The sequence below is a fragment of the Mytilus galloprovincialis genome, chromosome 10 (assembly GCF_965363235.1).
Source record: "Mytilus galloprovincialis chromosome 10, xbMytGall1.hap1.1, whole genome shotgun sequence".
NCBI classification, from domain to species: domain Eukaryota; kingdom Metazoa; phylum Mollusca; class Bivalvia; order Mytilida; family Mytilidae; genus Mytilus; species Mytilus galloprovincialis.
Genome location: NC_134847.1, coordinates 33,774,013 through 33,781,248, shown reverse-complemented (window position 1 = coordinate 33,781,248; position 7,236 = coordinate 33,774,013).

Below are 7,236 nucleotides of genomic sequence, written 5' to 3'. Positions count from 1 at the left end.
CGAACTATCCTTTGTAGATAATTCTGTTTTAACGCGATAAGACATAATCATGCAGACATGACATTATATAATAGTGCACCGTTCATCGATATTGAAGTAATATTGTCCACATGAAGCGGAAAATTGTTCGTAATGACGGAACATTTACATTGCAAATTTATGTGAAATCAATTTATATGCTGTGACAACTGAAAATTTGTCATTTTGAAGTTGATTATAAAATTATAAAATAAGATAGTTTTATTTTTTAAAGGCAATGAACTTTTATTTTTATAAGATAAGATGCAGCTCAAATAAAACTAACTGAGCCGCTGTGGTACTTGATTTCGATTGCAGTAAAACGATAAGAACGAGCAATGACAGTCCTTTTCTTTGTAGTTTAAATGAGATGTGATTTGATTGCAAATGAAACAATTCTCCTCCCCCCCCCCCCAAAAAAAAAAAAAAACAATAGATGACGCAGATGTTAGGAATAATTAGTCGCTCTACGTCCTTCAACAATAGGTAAAACGTACCGCATAGATACTTGCATCACTCATACAAACAACATACATTAAAATAGCAAATTTACTTATGAGATATCTGAATCTAATATAACCTTCTAGCTCCTCTATCATTATATCAACAGACGTATATTCTAAATCTACTGATAATAACCAATGTATGTCCTTTAAAGGTTGTCATCCTGTTCATTGTATTAAGAATATACTGTACTGTCTAGTGCTCAGAGTCAAGCTAATATGTTCTTACACAGAAACAACTAAAAACGACGGAGTCAACTCAAAACCCGCTTGAAGAAAAGAGGGTACAAACATATAACTATAAAAAAATGTTTTCAGAAAGCAGACACTATTCCAAGGAGTGAACGGTTAAAATACAGAGATAAAGGGAAAAAGAAAGGACTCCATGTGTTCTTAGTCACCACCAATATCGCAAAAACAGCTTCGGTGTCATTCGTGAGCATTTGAAAACAATTGAAAATAATTCTAAACTATGCAAGATTTTTTCGAGCGCCCATGATAGCTTTTAGGAAACAATTTTTTTTTTTGCGGAACCCGCTGGTACGAGCTGAAGTAAGGAGAACTTCTAGGGAATGTCGTACGAGTGAAGAAAAACGCTACAAATGCTACCTACAGATCCTTATTCGTCCAATTTTCACAGTAAGGCAACCAAAAATAATTTTATGGTATTTTGCATTATAACCAGCAAAAGTATGAATAGTTTATACATTCTAGAATGTTCGGTTTGTTGCTTTAAAATATGTTGGTTGTGTCAAAACAGCCTTTCCACAAACGCATCAAAACGGAAAGTCCTTAATCAAATGGCAAAATTGAAAGCTCAAACATATTCCTGACTTGGTACAGGCATTTTCTTATGTAGAATATGGTGGATTAAACCTGATTTTATAGCTCACTAAACCTCTTACTTGTGTGACAGTTGCATAAAATTCCATTATATTGACAACAGTGTTAACAAAGCAAACAGACATAATAGGTTAAAATGTCAAAAGAAGACACTTCTTCCAGTTAATAAGAAATTCAGACAGTCGTGTCACAAAATTCATGACTTTAACCACATGTTAATCCTAGTGATTGAACAGAACCTTCACTGGAGTGATACCCAACAACAGGTTCGTGAAACTTTTGGATAAAGGAACTAAAGAAACATTATCCAAACATCAAAGAACTTTCGTATCATTATATTTTCAATGCTATCAATGTATACTTTCGGTGCATCATACATTCTTTTTCTATCTACAGTATTTTATTTCTAATTTTGTCAGCTATTTTTAATTTTGTCAGCTATTTTGAATATTCTTTGAGCTTTATTTTCTTGGCAAAGGTCTTTGTGAATTAGTTTTTGCGACACTGCTGTTTTGCAGAAATCGATTAGACAAACATAAAGGAATTAAAAGACACAGGAAGATGTATGCTGATAGGCAGGTGTTAACTCTACAGCAGGTCAAGAAACATATGCTTCTATATGTTTATATATTGTTGTTTATTGGGCTGCTATTGTTAAATTAATAGTATTATTTGAAATTTTATCTTTATGATGATAATTGATAACGGTGTTAACAAAGGAAACAGACATAATAGGTTAAAATGTTCAAAGAAGACACTTCTTCCAGTTAATAAGAAATTCAGACAGTCGTGTCACAAAATTCATGACTTTAACCACATGTTAATCCTAGTGATTGAACAGAACCTTCACTGGAGTGATACCCAGCAACAGGTTGGTGAAACTTTTGGATAAAGGAACTAAAGAAACATTATCCAAACATCAAAGAACTTTCGTATACGTTATCTTTTGTATATCAGTATGATTTGTTTTGCATAATAACTACATATTTGCAGTATTTAAGGTGGTAGACCTTGGTTCAGGGAGATAACTCTTTAAATCAGTTATGTGTTACTTAAAGTCAAGTTTCATCAATGTTTTTCAAGCATTTACCTGAAACAGATTGGAAATAATCTATGTAACCTAGAAGCTTAGAAAATATTTATGAAAACGGTTGACACAAACGTACTGTTGATTTTAAGAGTTATTTCCCTTAACCTAGGTCTACCTCCTTAAACCGTGCTTGAAATGCAACTTTGTTTTTTATCATTCTTTATTTTTCTCTGTAGTGTTTTGTAGACTGTTTTCATTCTTACTAGTGAACTTAGGATTCTTGATTATACCTTTGTTATCTTTATTTCTTTTTTTTAATGTATTTTCCGAAGCATATAAGACTTGATGTCACATGACATCTGTAAATCATTATGATGATACAAAAGCAAATACAACATACATTATATTTTCAATGTTATCAATGTATACTTTCGGTGAATCATACTTCCCTTTTCTGTCTACAGTATTCTATTTTTAATTTTGTCAGCTATTTTGAATATTCTTTGAGCTTAATTTTCTTAACAAAGGTCTTTGTGAATTAGTCTTTGCGAGACTGCTGTTTTGCAGAAATCGATTAGACAAACATAAAGGAATTAAAAGACACAGGAAATTTGAAAACTGATGGTGTATGCTGAGAAGCAGGTGTTAACTCTGCAGCAGCTCCAGAAACAAATGCTGTTGTTTATTTGTCTGCTATTGTTAAATTAATAGTATTATTTGAAATTTTATCTTTATGAAGATTTAGTGGTCTCTATTTTTCTTCTTGTTACCATGGTAAATTTTGTCTTTTCTCGAATATAATCATATCACTATAGTTCCATTTTGATCTTTTACTATAAGAAGATATTTTCAAAGAAAACTAAATTACAGTAATGCAAAGCACCTGGCAACAGTACACTGACACGTTTTTGACAAATAGTTGCTTTTACACGGTTTTTTTTTTAAAGTCAAGAACCAGCAAATCTAAATTGACACTGTTTCTAGCCGAAATTGAAATATTAAATAAGACAAAAAGGTGAGAATCCCGTCTTTTAAGATGGTATTATAAAAGCATATCTTCTAAAATAAACCAACAATTTTTAAGTGAATCAGTAATTGTTTCTTGTTTTTCGTTTTTTATAATGAATACAGCGTTGAATTTTCCGTTTGGACGGTTTTACACTATTCATTACGATGCCCTTAATAGCTTGTTTTTAGGTGTGAGTCAAGGCTCCATGCTTAAGACCTTACTTTTGACCTATAAAGATTTATTTATACAAATTATGACTTCGATTGAGAGTTGTTTTATTTACACTGCAACCACATCTTCTTATATCCAGTTACAATATAAAAAGAAACAGAAAAGGATTATTGAAAATAATACAGAAAAACCCATGGCCGATCCTGTCTTTCTCTTATAGTTGTATAATGGAGTTAATTAAAGTTTAAAGTATTTGTATTCCTAAAGTTTTAAAAGGTGTCCCTGAAGAACGTTATAACTGAACCTGGGATGCTCACTGATAAATGTCATCACAGATTCATATCGAGTACAGTTTCTTTTTTTTTTTACTTTTATAATATATACATTTTTCACCAAAGATGCAAATATAGTAAAAGAAAGGCAATTATCTTAGAACAAGTCGACTGTATATATCATGTTGATTATGTCTAGCTGATTGTTTCAGCTGTTTTAAGTTAGAATGCCAAGTAATACATATTTAAAATATAAAAGCAAATAAAAACCCGCAGAAATAAATAAAACAGTCATTCAAGAGCAACTACTATAAGGTTTAGCTTTTAGGTTCAATAGTATTTTTCATTTTTTATACTTTTTCTCCCTGTTTCTCTTTATTTTATATATCTAAAACAAAATGCTGAATAAAATTACAGAATGCAGGGTTGAAGATAAGAAGTGGATTGACGATATCGATTTGAAACAAGTCAAAGAATTGAAGATCTTTTCGGATGTATAAAATGTCTCTTCATTAGTTACCAAAATAATGCCAATAAACAAACATATGTACAAAAAAATGATCATTCCGTCTACTCCCTCCGTCTGTCTTATGTAGACGAAACGCGCGTCTGGCGTACTAAATTATAGTCCTGGTACCTTTGATAACTAATTCATCCACCTATAAACGTCCATTTTCACTCATTTCTGTTTTCCATTCCTTCACTCTCTCGCCACAATCTCTATCATACTGTCGGATTTTCCATATATCCTACTCTCTCACGCTCTTTTACTTTCTCCCACTCACACGCGTTCTCACCTTTTGTCGCACTGTGTCGCCCTCTCTCACTGTCTTGCCCTCTTTCACCCTCTCTCACACCCTCATCTCCCTCTCACCCTCTCACATTGTCTTTCTACCTCTCTCTTACCCTCTCTCACACTCACACTAACTCTCACACAATATTCTCTCTCAAACACTCTCTTACACACTCTCTTACAACACACTCCCTTACACATTCTCACTCCCTTACACACTCTCTCTCTCTCTTACACACCCTCTTACACACTCTCTTACACACTCTCTCTTAACTCTTTCTCACACTCTCACATTCTTTCTCTCACTCTCACTCACATGCACTAGAAATAGAGAAAGAAAGAAAGATTGAGAGAAAAAGAAAGATTGAGAGAAAAGAAAAACTGAAATCAAGAGAGAGAGAGAGAGAGAGCGTGTGAAAAATATACAGTGAGTGAAAAGGATAGAGATTGAAAGGAAGATTGGAAGAATAATAAAGAGAAAGGCTGAAAAAGTAAAAAGATAGGTAGAGATCCGTTCGAAGTAAATTCTTTAGGGCCATTGCTAACCCATCTGAAAATACCCCTTGTAAAGGTGCACGGCTAAAGCAGTAATGAAGTCTCCTACGGCGGCGCTGTACATTATGACAGTCCATAGGGGAGAACACCACTGCCTACCAGAACATCGAAAAGGTTGGCGCACTTACCTTCAGATACCTTCATTAGGTAAGGGCGCACTCAATAACTTGAAATGAATCATTTTATAAAAATAAAAATAATGCTAGTTGCGGTATTTTTTATTTCTTATTCTTGCAGTTAACATTCTGAAAGAATGCAACTCGTTAATATGTTTCTTTCATTTGTATAAACAAAATATCACTCTATTGAATTTATAAGTTTAATAGAATAAAAATGTTTATTTTTTAAATATTTCAAAATAATTGAAATGAACATTTTAATGGGAGGTAACTTCAGTTGTTTACTATACATACTACGAATAAAACATAACACGTGTTTTCCAGTCTTTTCACTTGAAGTAATTGCATAATTAACAACAAAAAACACAAATTACTTTCACTTTTACGTATATATAAACAAAAAATAAGAAGATGTGTGATATGATTGCCGATAAGACAACTATCCGCGAAAGTGCAAATAAAGTAGATGTCTATAGTTAACTATATTTTATGTCCAAGAGATTTGTTGTATTTATTTGCTTAGTCGGTTTGTGTTTTTGACTGCTATATGTGTCTTTTCATTTTACGCCAAAGCGTTGTCAGTTTGTAATCGACCTGTGAGTTTAAATTCCCTTTGAGTTTTAAGTAACAACGGCAAATATACCACATAAAATACCACAAACATGTTCGTGCATACAGTAATAAAAGCTTGATACAGGATGCCATTTTTTACATTATTTGGGTTGCAAATGTATAGTATGGTTTATTTTTACAAATTGTGACTTGGATTGAGAGTTGTCTCATTGGCACTTATACCACATCTTCTTATATCTTTTTATAAGAAAAGTTGTCAAAACAAATGATTTCATCATAAATGGTTAGAACAAAACGTTTGTTGATTCGTCAATGTAACGCAAATTGCCAGGTGGTGTTTAATATAGTTCAGAGGAAAACATGTCGAAAACGAGGCCAATAATTACATGATGTCTTTTGTCCTGACTTCAACTTTGTACTTGTTTGGCTATTTAACTATTTCGATCTGAGCGTCACTGATGAGTCTTATGTATCGCGTATCGCGCGTCTGGCGTATTAAAATATAATCCTGGTACCTTTGATAATTATTCAAACGCGCGATTCTACGTCAGAGTTATGTAAACTAACCATTCGGTTCTAGGATTAAAATCTTTTAATCCTTTAGGTGGATTTAGCATACATAGATTATACAAAAATAAGAAAAACAATGAATGAGGTTTTTAAATTTGATATATGCCTTTTAGTGCTTCTTTGTTAAATATTTGTTGGTTTTTATTGTGATACAGATTATAACACAATGTTTACTGCTGTACCCCTATTTTTGACATTTTTACCTATTATGTCTGTTTGTTTTGTTCACGAATCAATGTCAATATAATGGAATTTGATGCAGCTGACATACAATTGAGAGGTTTAGCTAGCTTTTAAAACCAGGTGCAATCCACCATTTTCTACATTGATTAGGGACTTTTGAATTTTAAAAACTAAGAGACCTAATTGTCGACTTTTTTTTTTTTTATTATAGACTAAAAATTATGAAATTAATAACCATTATTCATAAATATTATATATTAACATGCATCAGGATAAAAATATTGATTTGAAAAAATAAAGATTTCAACGATTTGTTTCTTCAAAAAATAGAAAGCATGATATAAATACTTCATTATTTAATATCTCTTATAGGAATACAATTTATTAAACGATATTTCACGATCAACTTTAAATTGTATTTCATTTATTTGCAACATTGCTCATTGTCGTGTTTGCATGCACAAATCATGACTTTGCCTTTTATTTGGGAAAGTTCTCGAAAGTGTTGCCACAGAGATTATAGTGTAAGGATTTTTGGTTTCCATATAACCGCTTTGGACCTACGAAATACATTTGCAATAAATAACACCGGGTCGA